The following is a 20,781-nucleotide window of genomic DNA, read 5'->3' as shown; positions in this document are numbered from 1 at the left end:
GATGTGGGAGGGGGCTCAGGGCTGAGGCAGGGGGTTGGAGTGTGGGAGGGAGTGAGGGCTCTGGGTGGCACTTACCTTGGGGGGGGGCTCTCTGGAAGCAGCCAGCATGTCCGACTCCTAGGCGGAGGCGTGGCCAGGAGGCTCTGCGTGGTGCGTGCTGCCTCCGCCCACAGGCGCTTCCCCCGCAGCTCCCATTGGCTGGGATTGGGCACTCGGGGCGGGGGCAGTGCACGGAGCCCAGCTGGCTGCGCCTCCACCTAGGGGCTGCCGGGACAGACCGGCTGCTTCTGGGAGCTGTGTGGAGCCAGGTAGGGAGCCTGCCAGCCCCCCCTCACCCCTGCAACAGTGGGAGTCCTGGGCTGCGAGCCCCCAGACCACCCCCCCAGAGCACCTGCTGCACCCATGGGCCACATAACCCCCCAAAAAGCACCCAAGTTTTAGTCGGGGTATATAGTACGAGCCATGGACAGGTCACTGGCCATGAGTTTTTGTTTACTGCCCATGACCTGACCATGACTTTTACTAAAAATACCCATGACTAAAATGTAGCCGTAGCCATGATTACCTCAGCGGGCTGACTTATTTTCAGTGCCTGCATTTCTGTCCCCTGTGTGACCAATGACAATGGTATTCGCTACCCAGTAACAGAACAGGCTTTCTAAAGCAGAGTGTTATTTATTTAGAACCAAAGCTTTTCAGATGAAACAAATCTTAAAACAATAAACAGACTAATGCATGTCTAGCTTACCAGGTATCTAACACTCTTCCACATGAGGACCTTGGTAGATATGTCTAAGCTTCCTGTAGAAACCCTGAAACCTCTAAGGTCTGGCCTGCATAATCTGTTGCTTTAGCTCACAAACCATTTCTCCCCCTGCTTCAGAGAGTGTCACCTTTAAAGACTGCGTAATGTTTTGATCACTCCCCTATTTATAGACCTTTTGATCACTAGTCTCCTAGCCTGGCAGAATAAGTCTTGCATCTTTGTTAGAGACAAGATATAAGCTCTGTTCTTATGTGGGACCATTATGTTTCTTTCCTGCTTGTTTTTCCAGTCCTCATTGAATTTGAGCATTATACGATTATAATAAACATTCCACTACTGCAGTGTAAGTTACGCAGTCTATCTCAATAACCAATAACCTCAATAATACAGTGTACAGAGAATTATTACATACCGGTGGTCTTAGATTATTACACAGCAGCTTTGTGCCCATCACACCATGTCTCAACGCTGACTTGTGCACTTTCCAAAAGAAGGCAATCAGGTTATATAATTTTCTAGCTAGCTGTCTTTGAAAGCCTCAGACTGTGACCACTGAAGTCAATGGCAAAGCTCCCTTTGATTTTAGTGGCCCTTAGAACAGTTCACACAAGCGTACTGATGAGTAAAGTGCACTGCACTGGTCTCTACCCAGGTGAATGACCCAACATTTTGCACAGATGCTTCTCTCTCCCCGCCACACACCCCTCTTCCAGCTATATTCTTGCCATGATATTCTTGATATTGATATATGCCTCTTCCAGCCCCCTTTCAGCAGGCAGCCCAGCCCCACCTCCCTGCTGCTGGAATCTGTCGGTGTCAAGAGATGAGGTACTAAACCTAGCATTTAAGAGGAAGGGAAGATTTAAGCGTAAGTGTAAGCGCAAAGGGGATCTCCACAATCAATTCCATCTCAGCTGCAAACAATCAATAGTTTACATTTTACAGGGAATTTCTGGTTTGCCCACAGGCCAGCAGGAGGCAAAGCAATATCCCCTTCCTCAATATAAGGTCTGCAAGATCGAAAGCCCTGATGAAACGCTATGACCCTTACCTCTCTGGCTGCCCTTCGCTAGTTGGCCTGAGAAATCATAGGGCCGTGTCTGTGAAGGCTGAAGCACAGTTTCCTGTAAGGAAGTGGAGAGGAGTTTCTCAGAAGTGGATTTAAAAAATATGTCCTATAGAAGCCAAATATACTCACCAAGGCCCTTAGTGTGTGTTTACCAAGGGTGGAGTAACTCAGTATAACCTGTTATGAAGGAAAGTGGGAGGAGCGAAACAAAGGGCATTTTTTGGTCAAAGAGCAAGCCTGTCTGCTGGCTACACTCTCCTGTTGTAGGCAGTGTTGTTGTAGCCATGTCAGTCCCAGGATATTAAAGAGACAAGGTGGGTGAGGTAATAGCTTGGGCCAACTTCTGTTTGTGAGAAAGGCGAGCTTTTGAGTGACACAGAGCTCTTCTTCAGGTCTGGGAAAGGTATTTAGAGTGTCAGAGCTAAACAGAAGATTGAACAGATAGTTTAGCAGTCTAGAGTCATGGTCTTACTAAGGACACTGTATTTATGGCTTATTACAACAATCTGTAACCCGCTAACTTCCTTTTTGTCCTATGACTGCAGGGGTGTTAATAAGCCACTTCACCTTGAATAGTCCCTTAGAATATGTGCTACTTATGCTAAACTATCTGTTTGATCTTGTATTTAGCTGGGACACTCTCAGTCTACACTACAAAATTATGTTGATCTAAGTTACGTTGGCATACAGCTGCAGCAGTTATTGTTTGTGCTCGTCCAAACTGCGCTCCGTGTGCTGGCGGTGCGTGTCCTCACCAGGAGTGCTTGTGTTGATGCAGGGTGCAGCGCACCATGGCAGCTATCCCACAGTGCACCTCGCCCCCATCCAGTGCAGGGTGTTGTGGTAAGTTTTCATAATGCTGCACTGGGATGAAACGAGTCATGCAGGGGTGACTGGGAGCGTGGATTCAACTTCCCAGAATGCAGTATTCTCCATCCCATAAACCCGTGCTTCCCTCCTCGCTGTCCACCATCTCTGACAGAAGCATGGAGCCTGCACAGCTCTGCACTACTGCGATGAGCACGGGCCACCTGATCCTGCAGTAACTGCAGAGCTGCAAGAGGTGCCACGGGGAACATGATGATTCGTTGGAGGCTAGATGGCTGTGGGACATAGAAACAATTCAAAGTTGTTGGCAGCATTCACAGAGCAGCTTCAGACAGTGGAGTGCTGGTTCTGGGCCCAAGAACCCAGCACTGGCTGGTGGGATCGCATTGTCATGGGGGTTTGGGATGATGAGCCGTGGCTGCAGAACTTTTGGATGCGCAAGGCCACGTTCCAGGATCTGTGTGCAGAGCCCGCCCCAGCCCTGCAACTCAGAGACACCAAAATGAGATCTGCATTGACAGTGGAGAAGGGAGTGGCAATTGCACAGTGAAAATTTGCAACGCCAGATTGCTACTGATCAGTTGGGAATCAATTTGGAGCTGGGAATTCCACCATGGGGGCTGTTGTGATGCAAGTGTGCAGGGCCATTAATCGCCTCCTGCTGGGAAGGACTGTGACTCTTGGCAATGTGCAAGACATAGTGGATGGCATTGCAGCAATGCGGTTCCCCAACTGCAGTTGAGCAATAGATGGCATGCATATCCCTATTTTAGCACCAGACTGCCTTGCCACAGAGTACATTAACAGAGAAAACTAGTTTTCTATGGTAATGCAAGCTCTGGTGAATCACCAGGGATGCTTTACCGACATCAGTGTGGGCTGGTCAGGAAAGGTTCATGACACATATTTAAGAACACATGGCTGTTCAGAAAGCTGCAAGCAGGGACTTTCTTCCCCGACTGGTGGATTACCATTGCGGATGTTGAAATACCAGTGGTCATCCCGGGTGACCCAGCCCTACCCCTTGCTCCAATGGCTCAAGAAGCTGTACACTGGGCACCTCAACAGCACCAAGGAGTGCTTCAGCTGCAGGCTGAGCACGTGCAGAATGACTGTTGAATGTGCCTTTGGATATTGGAAGGGTCACTGGCACTCTCTACTCATGAGATTGGACCTCAATGAAAAAATATCCCAATGGTTATAGCTGCCTGCTGTGTCCTGCATAATATCTGTGAAGCAAAGGGGGCAAAGTTTCCATGGAGTGAAGAGTAGAGGTGGAGCAGCTGTCCGGTGATTTTGAGCAGCTGGAGACCAGGTCTTCAAGAAGAACACAGTGCGGAGCTATTAGGCTCAGGGAGGCTTTGTAAGACCATTTTAATAGTGAGCCAGAGTAGTGTGTGTTGCTGTAGTGCGCTCTACCTGGCCTTGCTCTTTTGTAGCTCTGTTATGAACCCTTTGGTGAGTGCTGTGTGTGTAGTAAAATAACACTGCCAGTGCACCCATGCTGTCTGTAAAGGATGGCAGCACCACCCAGCATATGTTGTGATCGAATAAAAATGCATTTGTTTCCCAGAATAGATTTTTACTCCATAACAATGCAAATAGAAAAACATTTATAACTTAATAGAACATAACACATTAAGGGAAAAGAACGTATGAAGGGGAAAGAACAGTCATTTCCATCTCAGCTGCACATACACCAATCGTGTCTTTCACAGGTCAGTGTATGTGCGGCTGTGAATGTTTTTAATATCCCCAAGGGGTGGAATGGTAGGGGTAGAGCAGCGGCCCCTTGTACTGTGTGGAATGTTTGGGGGGGGAGCTGTAGGGAGGTCCTGATATGCAGTTCTCTATGGAATGCAGAGGGAGGCGAGCATGGGATTGTTGAACCTGTAGGTCCACCAGAGTCTGCAGCATGTCTGTTTGCTGCCTGAGAAGCGCTAGCATCTCCTGTGGCATGTCCCTCTCCTTTTCCTGCACCTCTCTCTGCACTGCCTGACTGTCTGGCCAGACTGTTTACAAGGGTGATCCTCCAAGCCCTATACTTGTTATCTGAAGCAGCGGAGGCTTGCAGGATTTTTTGGAACATGTCATCCTGAGTCCTCTTTCTCTTTCTCCTTATCTGGCTCAGCTGTTCTGCTGGTGTGGATGGAGCGACCCCGAAGGCCACTTTGCAGCTGCTGAAGATACAGTACACAGAGGTACCATTGTCAATGTATTCACGAGATAAACTGAAACTTAGGATACTGAACTCACTCCCCTTGATCCAGACAAATTTTAAGCACTCCATTATTGCTTCTCCTTGGGGTTTATACAGCATGATGGCAGTCACAGTACCAGCCATGGTGAGTATGGCCCTGGGGTGGGAGGCAAACTGGGGAAATGAGGGGAGATAGCTCACAGGCATGAGTATATGTGTATAGGGCAACTGAACTGAATACGGGCACCATTTTCCATAGGTGGAGCTGGATTTTAGCCGATATTTCAGTCCTGAGGGTAATGGAGGCTGAAAGGGAACAACTCCTGCAGATGTCCAGCTGCAGACCAAGGCAGTACGCTGCTAGCCTGTGTGCTGCAATGGTGCCTGCTGAAGTAATTGCTGAGTGGTGTGGGAAACTGTCCTACCGCAGTCTTCCCCAGAAACCTTCAGCAGAGGATTGCAGATTATCTGCAGGAAAGTTTCATCGAGATATCTACGGAGGATTTACGGGATATCCCAGTGCACATAAACAAATTGTTCTGCGGGGGCCCCCTCTGCCTAACTCTAGAGGGGGATGAGAAGTGGATAGCAACTCTGACTCTGTTGGTTGTTTCACTACCTCTTCTAGCATAAGTAAAAAAGAGTAAATCAATGGATGTGTCCTGCCACTTTGGGGGTTCCATCTCTGGAATTTCTAAGCAAACCATATACTTACCAGAGGTTCCTTCCCCTGCATCAGGCTCACCCGTACTCAACTGTTAGGACTGGTTGGACTGCGCTGGAGTCAAAAACAGGTCCTGGTTCGCTGCGCTGCTGGATCCCCTGTTCCTTCTCCCTGTTCATGGTGGGGACCTCTGCCTTGGGGTCCTACAAAATATACACGGGGGCTCTTGGGGATGGTGGTGGGGTCTCGTCCAAGGATGGTGTGCAGCTCTTTGTAAAAGCGGCAGGTCTGTGGTTCCACAGCCAGTGCTTAATTTGTAATGAAAGAGGTGCCGGGGCTCAAGCAATTTTTTTACGTTCATAACTGATGCAGCAAGCCCAGAAGTGCTGGGGCTATGAACTGTCAAGCCCAGAGGTGCCAGGGGCTCAGGCCTGGCACAAATTAAGTATTGTCCACACCAGAGTGATTGTTAGCCTCCCTTGCCTTCTGGTACGCCTGCTGCAGCTCCTTGGCTTTCACGCATCACTGCTGCTGGTCCCTGTCGTACCCCTTCTCCTCCATGCCTCAAGCGACCTGCTCGTAGATGTTGATATTTCTATGGCTGGATCAGAGCTGTGCCTGCACGGCCTCTTCTCCTGACAGACCCATGAGATCCGACCCCACCGTCCCCCATGTACTCCAGGCAGGAGCACGTCTGTAGCATGTAGCCAGCATGGTCAGTTGCCTGGTGAGCTCTCCAAGCCAGGCAAACAGGAAATGGCATTTCAAAAATTCACGGGGCTTTAAAGGGGAGGGGTGGCTTCCTGTGTACCTGGCTGCTGGGCAGTGGAGTTCACAATGGTGACCAGAGCAGTCAAGGTGCGGCATTGTGGGGATACCTCCTGGAGGCCACTGACAGCCGGGGTAAGTAACACAGTGTCTACACTGTCACTGCTTCGACCGAACTACATTGACCTAAACTCTCTGCTGATCATGGAGATGGAGTTAGTAAGTTACGTTGGCGGGAGCGAAATTTAATGTAGACACCTCCAGAGTTAGGTCGACGTACGCTGCCTTGCGCCGACTTAACTCTGTAGTGTAGACCAGGCCTTAGTACCGTTCCCAGCCCTGACGAAGAGCTCTGTGTGGCTCGAATGCTTCTCTCTCTCACCAACAGACATTGGTCCCATAAAAGAGATTACCTGAGCCACCTTGATACTCTGCTGTTGATAGGCTTGTAATGTGACCCTGTAATGCTATCCATGATACAAAGGTGTAATAGCCAGGATGGCCTGAAGCTGGTCACAGAATCATTTTATTTTAATAAAAAATTTCAATGTAAATGATTTTTTTTGTTTTTGCCCAAACATTTTGGGGTTTTGCTGAAAAGCTGAACATGAAAAATATTTCCCTTTTTGGCATCTGCAAACGAAGACACAACAAAACGAAATGAATTTTCTGGTTTTCATTTTTTTAATGAAAATTCAAAACAACTTGAGGAAAATGAACATTTTCCATGGAAATGTTTGTTTCTATGAAGAAAAAAATCTCAAATGAAAAATTTCAGCCAGCTCTACTAGCAATTCTGTCCTGAGTGTGGCCTTTACTGCATGCGTTCAGGAAGCCTGGCTGTAGAGAAAAGACTCAAAAGGATAAGCATTGTGGATTCAGGGAATAAATCGAGAGGCAAGAGTGAGGTGCCAGGAATTATAGTGACCTCAGAAGAGTGAAGCTTTTGATGTCACCAGACCCAGAGATGACTTTATGGATTACAGATGAGTCTCTCTTCACAGTAACGTCATCACAAGAAAAGTTTGGACTGTGTGCAAATCACTTGGAATTAGTTCCCGATGGCCCCTGTCCAAATACAATGGTATGGCTCACTGGTCCATAATTCTTAGGGGATCTCATGGCTCCTTTTTTGCAGATAGGCCCCATCTTAGTAACTAAGGAACAGCTGTAGTTTCTAGAGCTAAATCTATGCCTTTGTTGTATCTTTGGAAGGATCCTGAGGTTAGAGCAGTGGACTGGGAGAACTGGGTTCTCTTCCTGGCTCTGCTAATGACCTTGTGCATGGCCTTGAGCAAGTCATATAACCTCTCTGTGTGGCTCAGTTTCCATCTGTAAAACAGAGATGATAATGCAGTAACTGCCTTTCATAAGTGAAGTTTAATTCCTTAACGCTTGTAAAGTGCTTTGACATCCTCACAGAGAAGACACCAGAAAGATGAAAAATATTACATGGTCATATCCCCCATTTATTGCCAACAGAACCTTCTGACGCTGAGTATTGCCAATGAATTGCATTTGAGTTTCTCTAGTTGCTCTGTAATTTCCTTAAGGAGGCCAGTCCCCATCAAAGTGTGGGTGATCCAGGAACGCTGCATCCTGTACCTTGCAGTAGAGCCCTGTGTGGGACTATTTTTTTAATCCCGCTGCCACTCCCACCTGCTCCCACATTGTTTCTTGCATTTTTATCTCGCTCCCACCTGCAAAAACCTTCAATCTTGCAAATCCCGCAAGAGAGAGAGGTTTTCCCTATGCTACTAAAAAACAAAACAAAACTCAGTCAGTTAACATATTATATATATATAAACGTAATTCAGACACAATTTTTACCACTGAAATTATAAAACAAATCTTGCTTAAACCATGTAAAAATATTTTAACTCCTGTTAGAAAAGATACCAAATCTCTTTCGAGCCCTTGTTTAAATTTAAACATTAAAACCTTTATTTAAAAAAAAGAAAAACTTGCTTTATATCACTGAAAGTGTTTTCCTGCAAATTACCATAGTCTGTTTTTTTTTCTTGGCCCACCCAATCCTGCCCACAACAAAGCACATTTTACCCACTCCCGCTTTTATGACAGTGGATCCTGTGGGACCCACGAGATTCCCCGTCCCGCTGCAGGGCTCTTATCTTGCAGTGTCCCAGACATGTTTCTTGGAGTTGCCATTTTTGAGTTCCTGCCTCTCCCTTTTATAAAATGCCCAGCTACACACTGGAATGTTGCAGAAGTGAGAATCCAAAATGGCAGCTACTATCTGATAGCTCCTTTTGCTCTCGGGACGATCTTGTAACTTGTCCTCGTCAGAGCACAATAGCTAATGCTGAATTGGAGAAGCAGCCATCTATATTTAAAGTCCTGCTAGCATGGGGGTCTTCCTACAGACATTGGTCATGGTTTAGTTAGCAATGGACCATAATCTGTACTCTTCTTTCCCGCTGCCACACAGAGAATTCTTTAAAATCCCTGGCTCCTGCTAGTGGGATTATCCTACTGTGACCTTGCTATGAATGAGGCTGCACTTATTGCATTACTCACCCAGAGCCACTAGGTGGCAGCAGGTCATGCCCAATAGGTTCAAGTTTGGGCTGAGCTCTAGGAACTTGCAGGATGTATGTATGAGCATGCAGCAGGCTCCTGTCATATAGATGATGGCATTATCTCTCTGTGTCGCTCACTCGCACCTCCCTCCTCCCCACTTGCCTAACATACAGGGTTGACTCTGAGGGAGAGTCCCAGTCAGAAGAACACTGATGATGACTTGGAGGCATAAGAGGGAAATAGAGGGACTCCTTAGGACTTTAAAGGGGAGAAGGGAAGGGAAGGGCTGGGGGGAGGGGTCACCAGTATTCTGCTTTGAACCTCAGAGCATCTGTTTGGTCCCAGCTAGTCAATGACCCATTGAGTCATGTATCCTGCCTCAGGGCTTGTCTACACTTAAAACGCTACGGCTGCAGCGCTTCAGTGTAGATGCTACCTATGCCGACAGGAAGGGTTCTTCCTTTGGCGCAGGTATTCCACCTCCCGGAGAGGCAGTAGCTAGGTCAATGGGAGAATTCTTTTGTTGACTCAGCGCAGTCTACACCGGGGGTTAGGTTGGTACAGTAACTCCTCACTTAACGTTGTAGTTATGTTTCTGAAAAATGCAACTTTAAGTAAAACGACGTTAAACGAATCCAATTTTCCCATAAGATTTAATGTAAATGCGGGGAGTTAGTTTCCAAGGAAAAAATTTGGGGGCAGACAAAAGGCATTATATACTGTACTGTACTGTGGTTGGGAGGTACCCCCGGCTTACCCTACACAGGCACAGCCCGCTGCAGACAATGAGGTAGGCAAGGACACTAGGAAGCACCTTGCACAGCAGCAGCGGCAGCTTCCCCCCCGGAAGAACAGGTGCCGACTTTGCCAGGGGATGCTCCAGGCCCGCCTCTTCCCCTACCTGCTCCATTCCAGGCCCACCTCTTCCCACCTCCATTCCACTTCCTCCCCAGAGCATGTCGCGTCCCCGCTCCTCCCGCTTCCTCCAAGCGCTTCCCTGATGCCAAACAGCTGTTTGGCAGTGCTTAGGACTTTCTGGGGGGGGGGAGTGGAGACACTGTGCTGTTTGGTGGTGGGGGAAGCACTGGGAGGGAGAGGGAGGAGGTGGAGAAGAGGGACTTGTGCAATGCTCCCTTGTAAAGTTGCTGTTCTTCCACAGAATCCTACAAGCAGTGGACAGAGCAGGCAGCCAAACAACATTAGAAGGGAGCATTGCACAACTTTAAATGAGCATGTTCCCTAATGGAGCAGTGACGTAACTTCAAAACAACGTTAAGCGGGAGGACGTTAAGTGAGGAGTTACTGTACAGCTACATCTCTCGGGGGTGGATTTTTCACATTCATCAGCACACTCTGTTATACAGCGTTATAATTATTAGCACTTATATACTGTGATTTACAAAGATGATCTAATCAGGTAGAATGTTTTTCCTGAGGGCTGGAAGCTATTTGGAATGATTTATGTCATGTCTCTTTAATTAGCCTAATGGATCTATCTAGATGCGTATGGTCCTCACAAACATTAATGGATTTTAGCCTTGTGAGATGGTCAAGTATTATCTCCATTTCACAGGTGGGGACCTGAGGCACAGAGAGATCAATGTGACAGAAAGGTTTTACTGGGTTTTTTAGGGTTTTACTTAGATTGTAAGCTCATTGGGCCACAGAGTGTCTTTTTGTTCGGTGTTCATACAGTGCCTTGCACAATGGGGTCCAGGTCTCTGACTGGGGTTCCTAGATGCTACCACAATACTAATAATTATTAATAATAGGCTGAGTTTGGGATGGAATCTTTACTCCGAGCAGAATGAAGCCTTTTTACCCATGAGTTATGTGGTTATCCCAGATGAGTGCTAATAAGACCTTTTATACCATATCACATGATCATGTATCTGTAATTGCCCCATATTTTTCAGGAAAACTTTGTTTTAAACAAGTTTAGAGTTATATAGAATGTTAATAGTTCTATATTCCTTTACTTGTCAAACCAGACTCCCTTTCATACCATGAGACCAACTTTTTGGGCCTCAGAAGAAGAGGAAAATTAGAACAAATAGATTTTGGAAAAGTGTTTTATCTTATTGAAAAGGAGGCTTTTCTGGCTTGCTTACACTATAACTCTTATTTTTAGCCCCAGTGGATCATGAGTTATCAGAGCTTTAAATCTCTCACTGTTCTAAAACAGAATATTGACCTGTCCCTGGCCTAGTGTCTGTGTAATTTGGGTGGAGGCGATTGCGGGGGAGGGGGACCTTTTGTGCCAGGTTGTTTTTTTTAAAAAAAGTAGAGTAGCCTGGAGTGTTGTTAGATGTCCCAGCAAGATGGTTTAGTGAGCTGAGTGCAGGTGAGGTGGTCAAAAGTACATGATAAATTATACCAATCAGACAGCTGTCAGCTAACACTCTATACCCCCCACCCTTAACCTAAATGTCCCCTTCCATATAGAAACTCTGAAATGAAACTGAGTCTTTGATTAGATCCAAAGTCTGGGTGGATGTTTACTGGCAGAAAATTGATGGCCAAAATTTAGTATGAGGTTATCATGGTGAGCCATACAGTTCAACCTGGTTTATATTACAGAAAGTCAGTACAAAATTATATGCACATTTTACACCACACTTCTCCAGAGCAATTTTGTACCTGGGATTGACTCATGATGTCTGAAATATGATATGTGGTGTAATAAGCTAGGCACAAGATAGGAAGCAAACTGTAATTTAGGGGTTTAGAAAGGATAATCGGAGAAAGGTAACAGAAGGGTTACAAATATGAGTTTGTCTTGACCAACGTACTAGCTAAGCCCAACTGAAACTTGTCCTTTCCCCTAGGCTAGCTGGAGGGTAACACCTTTAGCCTCAGTTTTAGGTGGTCAAGTTGTAGCTTAGGCTCCTGCCACTTTTCCTAGTCAAGACAAACCCTCTATGGCTATGAATTATTCAGAGATGTCATACACACCTCTTGAAGATACTTATCTGGCCCTCCTCACTGTAGTATCTGTAACCCTCTCTGGAATTGTTTGTTCCTAACATATTACACTAAGCCTTTAGGGGGGTTACCCCTGGACTACAGCAGCAATGGCTACAGAAGCTCAGGACTCTTTGCCTAGATTCCAGGGTGGAGATAAAACAAGCTAGAAGCTACTACCAGAACCAATCTTAAGCCAAAACTCGGAGAGAAAGGGTTTGGTTATACTTTTGGGTTTTGGCTGTATTTGGAGTAAGGCAGGGAGAGAAGCATCACAGCCAGGGAGGACCCTTTTACCCTCCATGTTCCTAACCAAGGGAAGACTTTTGCTAGTCTACTTAGATGACCTCATCATCTTCGGAAAGCCCCTAAAGGACCATGAAACACATTTGCTAAAGGTCCTGGATTGTCTGCAGGAATGTGGCCTGAAATTATCACTGCACAAATGTGTTTTCTGCCAGACCACCACCAAATATGGGGGACACGTCATGTCTGAACCAGGAATATCTCCCAGGCCTGACAAAATAAGTGCTTTGGCTACTTGGTCTCAGCCATGCAATTTACGAAGCCTACTATTCTTTTTAGAATTATGTGGATACTGCTGTAGGTTCGTCAAGAGCTATTCATTAGTTGTGAGACCCCTGCGTGAACTAACACAGGGGTATGTCCCTACCAGATCTGAGGGGACTGGCAAGAAAACATTTAAAGAAAAACCCTATTTTAAGGAGTCTCAACCTTTCAGAGCCCGATGAGACCCCAAATGTGAGGAGACATTACAGCAGATCATCCAGTGCCTGACACAGGCCCTGGCTGGTACTAGCCTAGGGGTGGGCAAACTTTTTGGCCTGAGGGCCACATCGGGGTTCCGAAACTGTATGAGGGCCGGGTAGGGAAGGCTGTACCCCCGCCCCCTATCCTCCCCCTCCCACTTCCTGACCCTGACTTCCCCCCTCAGAACCTCCGACCCATCCAACCCCCCTGCTTCTTGTCTCCTGACTGCCCCCACCCGGGACCCCCTGCCTGGGACCCCACCCCCTATTCAACCCCCCTGCTCTCTGTCCCCTGACTGCCCCAACCCCTATCCACACCCCCACCCCCTGACAGGCCCCCCCGGGACTCCCACGCCTATCCAATTGCCCCTGTTCCCCGTCCCCTGACCGCCCCCCCCAACCTCCGCCCCATCCAACTGTCCCCTGACTGCCACCCCGGGACCCACTGCCCCTTATCCAACCCCCCGCTCCCCATCCCCTTACTATGCTGCGCTGCGAGCTGAGGCTGCAGGGGAGGGGAGACAGCAGGGGAGGGGCCGGGGGCTAGTCTCCCCAGCCAGGAGCTCCAGGTCCAGGCAGGACGGTCCCGCGGGCCGGATGTGGCCCATGAGCCGTAGTTTGCCCACCTCTGTACTAGCCTATGCTCACCTTAAAACCCCTAAACTTTGCATACAGACACTAGCTGTAGTGGTCTGGAAGCAGTTCTTTAACAAGGAAATGATAAAGAGTTAAAACCCATTGCCTTTGCCAGCAGAAGTTTGAAAGTAGAGGAAAAAAAAACTATTCTGCTCACAAGTTGAAGTTTCTGGCATTGAAGTGGGCAGCAGTGAAAATGTTTCATGACTATCTTTATGCAGCCAAGTTTCTGGTATGTACAAACAGCAACCTGTTATCCTATGTGCTAACATCAGCTAAGCTTCATGCTACGGACACTGATGGCTTTCAGCATTGTCCCTTTATGACTTCAGCACCGGCTCAGTTTGAACGACACTAATGATGGTGCTCTGTCTTAGCACCTTCACACAGAACAGAACACACCAGATTTCTGGAGGACTATTCTTGACTCTGGTGTAAAGGCTATATGCCATATGCTAATCTCTACAGACAAAATGACCACCAACCTGAAGAGGGCTGCCAACCAGCTGGGAGCCCCTCCAGAAGCTATCTCTATGGGTTAAGCCCATTTCACCCATCTGGATACAACTTCTTTACTGCAAGTCTGCCTAGAGAAAAGCTCAGAAAACTGACTTCAGTTTAAAAGACTTTATTCATACTCTGCAGAAGGGATTGTGAGAGTTGTCAGTCAAGTCTCCTCACCAAGATGCACCCTTATTTTTTTTTAAAAATGGAGTAAGCTTACTCTAATAAATGGCCTATTATTTCGCATAAGCAAGGTTAAATGGCCCCAAAGAAACAACTAGTGCTTCCATTTAAACTCTGGAGTATTGTCCTACATTTCCTCCATTACGAAAATGAGCACTTGCGAGTAAACAAAACTCTTAACCTAGTAAAGTTCAGGTTCTGTTGGCCATGTATGGCTCATGAAGTGGAAAAACATTGCAAGGCTTGCTTTAGATGTACATGTAACCAGGATCTGAATGAATGCTTCCCTGACAGCTAGCTGGGAGAGGGAGAGACTTTGGGTGTGTTTATGTAAATACAGTTTGCTCCTGCCTTGCTTATATATTCAGCAGATGGAGTGGTGTCAAAGTAATCAACTTTGGCTGGTGTTGGGTTACAAATCACTTACCAGCCACCAACAGTACCAGGAGGTGTGAGCCGGTATGACATTGTGCATCAACTATGAGAAAGAGACCGAGAGACTTTTTCCATTGGACCATATGAACCGGAACCATAAACTCACTGAACATTAAATCTAACCAAATGAGGGTAAATCCATCCTCATCATCGTATCCACTCATTATACTCCACACCTGCATATAGCCATTATATGAACAACATACTCCCATATCTCAATGTCTGTACTTTGACCCGTTAACCTTTTACCCCCAATCGGGGAGATTGCAGATTATGTATTTCTTATGCCATCTGTTCCTAAACCGAACTTTGCATCCCTTGATAATCTGTACCTTATTCCCTAATAACCAGAAACTTCTATGCTTAAACTCTGTACCGTTTTCTTTTTATTTCAACATCATTTTAATAAAATTATTAAGTCTAAATTCAGGAGTGGTGAAATATGCTTACCAATGTTGTAATTATAGTAGGAATACAGGAAAGCAGGACTGTGCTTAACCTATCCCAAAATAAGAGGGTCACCCTCAGTTGAAAGAACCTCATTAAGCCAGGGGCTCAAATGCCAGAGCTCTGTTAAAGGAAGAGGGGTGGGGCTAGATGTCTTAGTCAAGAGGCTGAGAACCCTCCCCAAAGGTCCTTCCTGGACGTTTAAACCTGTTTCTCCCCACTGTTCAGAGAAAGAGCTAAATAGGCTTTATTAGGAGTTTCTTTGTTATTTTAAATGCTCAGTCAGAACTGAAATCAGTTGTGGTAGGACTGTGTTTCTGCCCTGCCTGCTAAGAGCTAAAAATCATTGAGAGACTGATGTGCAGAGGTCACAGCAGAGAAGCAGGTGGCAGCAGTAGGTGATTGACAGTTGGCTGGTGAACGAGTGGCTGGTGAGGCGGAGAGGCACAGCGAGCAGCCAGCAGGGAGGCTGGCGGAGAGTGCCACAGCAGCGCCTTGCAGAGATGGGTGGTGAGCGAGTGCTCGAGCACTAACGTGCCTCTTTTACCCTCCCATCACCCTAGGTGTGGTGGGGTGAACTCTGCAGATGCACCTCTGAACTCTGGGTCTGCACTGACCAAGGACAGCACATGTGAGTGGGGTGCAGAGAAGGGTCAGGCACGTGAAAAGGACTTTTGGGTTCCTGGCCTTAAGAACCTGAGGGGAAAAGGACACTGCCCAACTTACTTGGGGGTGGGTCTTTTGTTCATGGTTTTTGTTTATGAACCTTGTTTGCGGAGTTTTTCCAAATTAACACCCAGTTACTTCCCTCCTTTTATTAAAAGTTTCTTTTCTACACAGACTCTGTGCTTGCGAGTGGGGAAGTATTGCCTCTCAGAGGTGCCCAGGGGTGATGTGTCATTTTCCCAGGTTACTGGGTGGGGGCTCAAACCCGTTTTGTGTTGTATCGATGGAAAGGAACCCCTAGCTATTGAACCCGGCCCTGGTTGCTGCTGGCTCCAACTGGCAGAAGGGTTACATTCACAAAGAAAAACACTGCCAAAGATATCTTCCCCTTTAGTTAATATTACCAGCTGTGGACCCCTTGATCTCGTACACATGGACTTTTTAAGTTTGGAAAGTAATACTAAGAACATTGAAAACATACTCCTGGTAAAGGACCATTTCACCCAATACTTGCAGGCCTTCCCCACTGAGGACTAGAAAGCTGCCACCGTTGCAGAGGTGCTGTGGGAAAAGTTCTTTGTGCATTATTGATTGCCCTGTAGAATCCATTCAGATCCAGGAAAAGATTTCAGAAGTCAGCTTATTAAAGAACTATTGCAAATGACAGGAATGAGGAAATCCAAAACAACTCCTGCCATCCCCAAGAAGACCCTCAGCCAGAGAGATTTAATAGGACCTTGTTAAACATGTTAGGCACCCTGAACCCTAATCAAAAGTTCAAATGGAGTCAGCATGACAGCTTCTTAGTACCTGCCTAAAATCGCACAAGTAAAAACCCACTGGATATTCCCCATGCCACCTAACATTTGGGAGAGAGGCAGACTGCCAGTGAACTTAGCCTTTGGAGTGTCTGCTGATGGAGCTTACTCTGAAATCTACCTCCAGTGTGTCATCCAACTAAGAAAGCATTAAAAAAGGCCTATAAAATAGCCACAGAAGCAGAAAAGAAAAAGGCAGAGAGTCCAACAAAAGCAAATAAAACGACTGTGTGAGGGATCAAACCCGCAAACCAGAGAGCAGATCCTGACACAAAATCTTGGGCTCCAGGAAAGACATAAGATTGCTGACCATTGCCAGGCTAAACCTACATCACAGAAGAGAAGGTGCCAGGCCTTCTTGTCTACAAAGTTTGGCCTGAGGAGGGGAGAGAACCTAGCAAGATTCTCCGCGGAAACCAACTGTTGCCCACTGGACAGCTAGACTCCAGTACTAACACGGCAGTACCAGCACCTGTCCAAAGACCTCCTGTTACTTGGAGCAGGAAGACAGCAAGTTAACCTCAGTCTCCAGTGCCATCTCTCGATATAGCTCATTCAGCGACAGCCAAGGGGAAACCTCTTGCTTCTAATGATGATAATAAGTATAGTTTCCCATGTGGGGAAATGGTTTATGAGCACATCAATCTGATGACGTTTGGAAGGAACAAGACTCGTAATGAAATGAAAACCCTAGTTTCAACAAAACCTTACTGCTATAGGTAAGTTAAACCCTTTGGCTGAACATTTCATTTCACCACAAAATCAAGACGATATGGCCATGGTTATGGAGAAAAATCCTACTGAGGGAGAAGTTGCAGACCCAAGTGTGGAGCCTGAGGTGGGAAGTGCATGCCCTACTGCTGCCAAGGATACAGCTGTACCCGGACAGTCTGGTCAAGAGGTGAAACCTGTCATAAAGTTAATCTGTGACTCCCCTGGTGTCTCCTCCAGTGTACTTCTCCCTGTGCTGTATAAGTGGGTGTCAGGAGCATGCTGTCCAATATTAAAACCCACTGTGTAGCGAGGGGGTGTGGCCTCCCTCCCAGACGGTTGGAGAGACAACTGTGACAGCCCCATGGTGGGCAGAGCCAGGACACCCATGCCCACCTCGCCAGAAACAGAGGGATGGGACAGGAACTGGAAATATAAAAGCCTTCAGCTTAGTTGGGGAGGAGCCGCCAGAGGAGAAGATGTCTCCCACCAGTTGCTGGAGCTCGGACCTGACAGCAAACATTACAGCGCCCGAGACCCAGAGTGACTACCAGAGCTGCCGGTCGCTGGAGGCACCGAGAAGTTGCCATTAGCTGTTTATCCTAGCGAGGCGAACGACGACACTAGGACCCAGGTACACCCCCCTGAACAGGAGTGTAGGAATTAGCCCAGGGGAGCCGAATATAGTTCGGCTGTGTTGCTGACTGACATCTGACCAACGTTTTGTGGCTGAATTTCCCTGCTGACCCAGCGGTGGACCACTTCACCACTGCTAGGGCCCTGAACTGGGACCCAGTGTAGTCAGGCAGGCCCAGGTCCTCCTGCCACCCCACTCTTGGGGTGGCAGGCTCCTCACTCTAGACCAAGAGACCTGTGTTTGTTTGGTGGTCTGCCAGAGCCAGGAACCACAACTGTGCGCTGCCCCACCCAGGGCTTATAGACATTACTGCTCTACCCCGCCGACTGGCAGAGACCTCAGGTCTAATTCCCCCCTGGAACTGCACCCTCGCAGAGGCCTTGTAGCAAGGGGGCATGGCCTCCCTCCCAGACGGGTGGAGGGACAACTGCAACTGCCTTACACCATTAATGTTGTCCTCAGGTTGTAGTAGGACAGCGTATTTGTGTACATTAATGAAACTGAATTTACGTATCCTTTTAAATGTCTATTGAAATTCTTGATGGGAACATCAAGTTTTCCCAGGTGAGGGAGTGTGTAACCCCCTCTTGAACGGATTGTTCCGAACATATTACACTGAGCGTCCAGGGCAGTGGTCTCCAAAGTGGGGTGCGCAAGACCATCCCTGGGGGTGTGCGGCAGGAGAAGCGCTGCCGGCACGCCTGCGGCAGCTCTTCTACCTTTGGTTCTGCGGCGGCAGGAGGTGAGCGCCTGCGGCAGCTCTTCTAGGTAGCAGCTCCTCCCTTCTTTTTTCTTTGGCAGCACGCCTGCGTCAATTTTTTTTTCCTCCTGGGGATGCGCGATCAAAAAAGTTTGGAGACCACTGGTCTAGGGGACTTGCCTCTACACCACAGCAGCAGTGGAAACAGAGGCTCAGGATCCTATTCCCCAGACTGCCTAGAGTCCAGGGCAGAGATCAAACAAACTGGAAGGTACTACCAGAACCAATCAAAAGCCAAAACTCAGAGACAAAGGGTTTGGTTATACTTCTGGCTTTTTGCTTGTGTTTGGAGCGTAGCAGGGGGAGTAGCATCACAGCCAGGAAGGACCCTTCTACCCTCTACATTCCTACCCATGGGAAGATTTGAAGACCTTTTGGAATTTCTAGGACAATGTAATCTCAGCAGAAATCAAAAACTCAGAAGACTTCAAGTTGCAGTCAGGCTACTGAAAGTCAGCCTAACTGCACACTTAAATCCAGATCAGAGAGGCACAACGACAATCTCCTTGGTGCGAATACAGTAGTTTGTAAAAACACCCTTGTTTATTTATTCTGATATTGTGTTTTAAGCGAGCCACTGATTCAGTGCTGCACCATCCATCAAAGACTGAGCCTGAACTCAGTTTTTGCCTCGGCAGATGCTAGCTGCTGGGAGAGGAAGTAGGGTGGTTTGCACTGGCTGTAAATGTTGGGTGGGTGGTAGAATTTATATATGACTAATTTTGTGTTTTGTTGGTTATTGTTTTATTACTCTGGGAACTGATATAGCTATTTTATTTTTGTGTATTCTGACTAATGCTCCTCTGTATGAGTTTGGATGGTAAATATTTTCCCAAGGAACAGGCCCTCTGTGTTATATTGGAATTGGAAAAGGTTCAGAAAAGGGCAACAAAAATTATGAGGAGTAAGGAACGGCTGCCATGTGAGGAGAGATTAATAAGACCGGGACATTTCAGCTTGGAAAAGAGACAAACAAGAGGGGATATGTTTGAGGTCTATAAAATCATGACTGGAGTGGAGAAAGTAAATAAGGAAGTGTTATTTACTCCTTTCAATAACACAATAACTAGGGGTCGCCAAATGAAATTAACAGGCAGCAGGTTTAAAACAAACAAAAGGAAGTATTTTTTCACACAACACGCAGTCAACCTGTGGAACTCCTTGCCAGAGGATGTTGTGAAGGCCAAGACTATAACAGGGTTAAAAAAGGAACTAGATAAATTCATGGAGGATAGGTCCATCAATGGCTATTAGCCAGGATGGTTTCCCTAGCCTCTGTTTGTCAAAAGCTGGGAATGGGCGACAAGGAATGGATCACTTGATGATTACCTGTTCTGTTCATTCCCTCTGTGGCACCTGGCATTGGCCACTGTCGGAAGACAGGATACTGGGCTAGATGGACCTTTGGTCTGACCCAGTATGGCCGTTCTTATGTTCTCTGCACTAGGAGGGGTTTCCTTGGGTGGAGGCACGAGGTGCCTTTGTTGATGAACCCAGGACTCATACCCACACCTCAGGGCTGGGTTACACTCACAGAACCACTGTGAAGTAGGTCACTGCTATTACCCCCATTTTACTATGGGAAACTGAAGCACTGAGAGACTTACTGACTTTCCTAAGGTCACATAGGAAGTTTGTGGCAGGGAACTGAACCCAGATCTCCCAAGTTCTAGGCTGGTGCCAATTTTCATCTCCTAACAAGAGCTCCCTTTCTCTGTGTATATACACTTCTGCTTAGCCACAGATACGGGTGCATATTAAACAGTAATTGTTGATTGAATTTTATTATCAGGCCATGTTCTGACCATGTCAATAAGGTTTCCTTGAACCTGGGAGGGAATAAATCACCACTTCAGTGTGCCTGCCAGTTGTCTGTCCTTCCCTGGCCAGCTCCCTCTATGGAGCTATAAAGAAGGTTGGTAAGTCTCCCAAACTGTAAACACAGCGCTGTCCTTCCCTCCCCTCCCCCCTGGATTTCTCCAAACACACAGTTATTTGAATGTAGGGATACAGACATTTAGTTAATGATTAGGGGAGGGAACATTATCAGACAGGATCAGACCCTGGGTCCATCTAGCCCAGAGTCCTGTCTCAGACGCTTCAGAGCCCTGAAATATGCAGATGTGGGATAATCTGCCCCTGACAGTAGGTCTCACCCTGGCCTCTCATACTTAGAAATTGTTTTGAGCCCTGAAGCATCAGGTTTTGTATCATTTGATAAATGGTTACCTGGGGGCTATGTGACACATTCTGGGTACCACCTTGCAACATTCAAGCAGTTCAGTGCTATAATGTTATATCCCCCTTGGTTTTTTCCTGGTTCTGGAGAGTGAGGAGGGGAACACATGGCATTTGGACCCAGAGGAACTAAAAGCTCTCGAGGAGACTTCTCCATGAGACTGTGTGATTTTCTA

General features: G+C 47.1%; 1 protein-coding gene and 1 long non-coding RNA gene across 3 annotated transcripts in view; one reads left to right on the top strand and one right to left on the bottom strand.

The window, feature by feature from the left end:
- The window catches only part of LOC141985677 (apolipoprotein L2-like), a 59,249-nt gene that overhangs the window by 10,048 nt on the left and 28,420 nt on the right, over positions 1-20,781 (bottom strand). Inside the window, exon 2 of one of the 2 annotated variants that reach the window (XM_074949895.1) lies at positions 1,818-1,890. The exons of the other annotated variant lie outside the window; for it this stretch is intronic. The gene's annotated coding sequence lies outside the window, so the exon portion shown is untranslated. The remainder of the gene's footprint in view (positions 1-1,817; positions 1,891-20,781) is intronic. 2 annotated transcript variants of the gene reach the window in all.
- LOC141985703 (uncharacterized) lies at positions 270-20,201 on the top strand. The gene is made up of 3 exons (XR_012638994.1): positions 270-308; positions 4,795-4,864; positions 20,160-20,201. It is a non-coding gene; the product is annotated as an uncharacterized LOC141985703 (long non-coding RNA).

Source organism: Natator depressus, chromosome 1 (assembly GCF_965152275.1).
Source record: "Natator depressus isolate rNatDep1 chromosome 1, rNatDep2.hap1, whole genome shotgun sequence".
In the NCBI taxonomy this organism is placed as follows: Eukaryota; Metazoa; Chordata; order Testudines; family Cheloniidae; genus Natator; species Natator depressus.
Note: the sequence above shows the minus strand (reverse complement) of the source record. Positions and strands in the feature narration are given on the sequence as shown.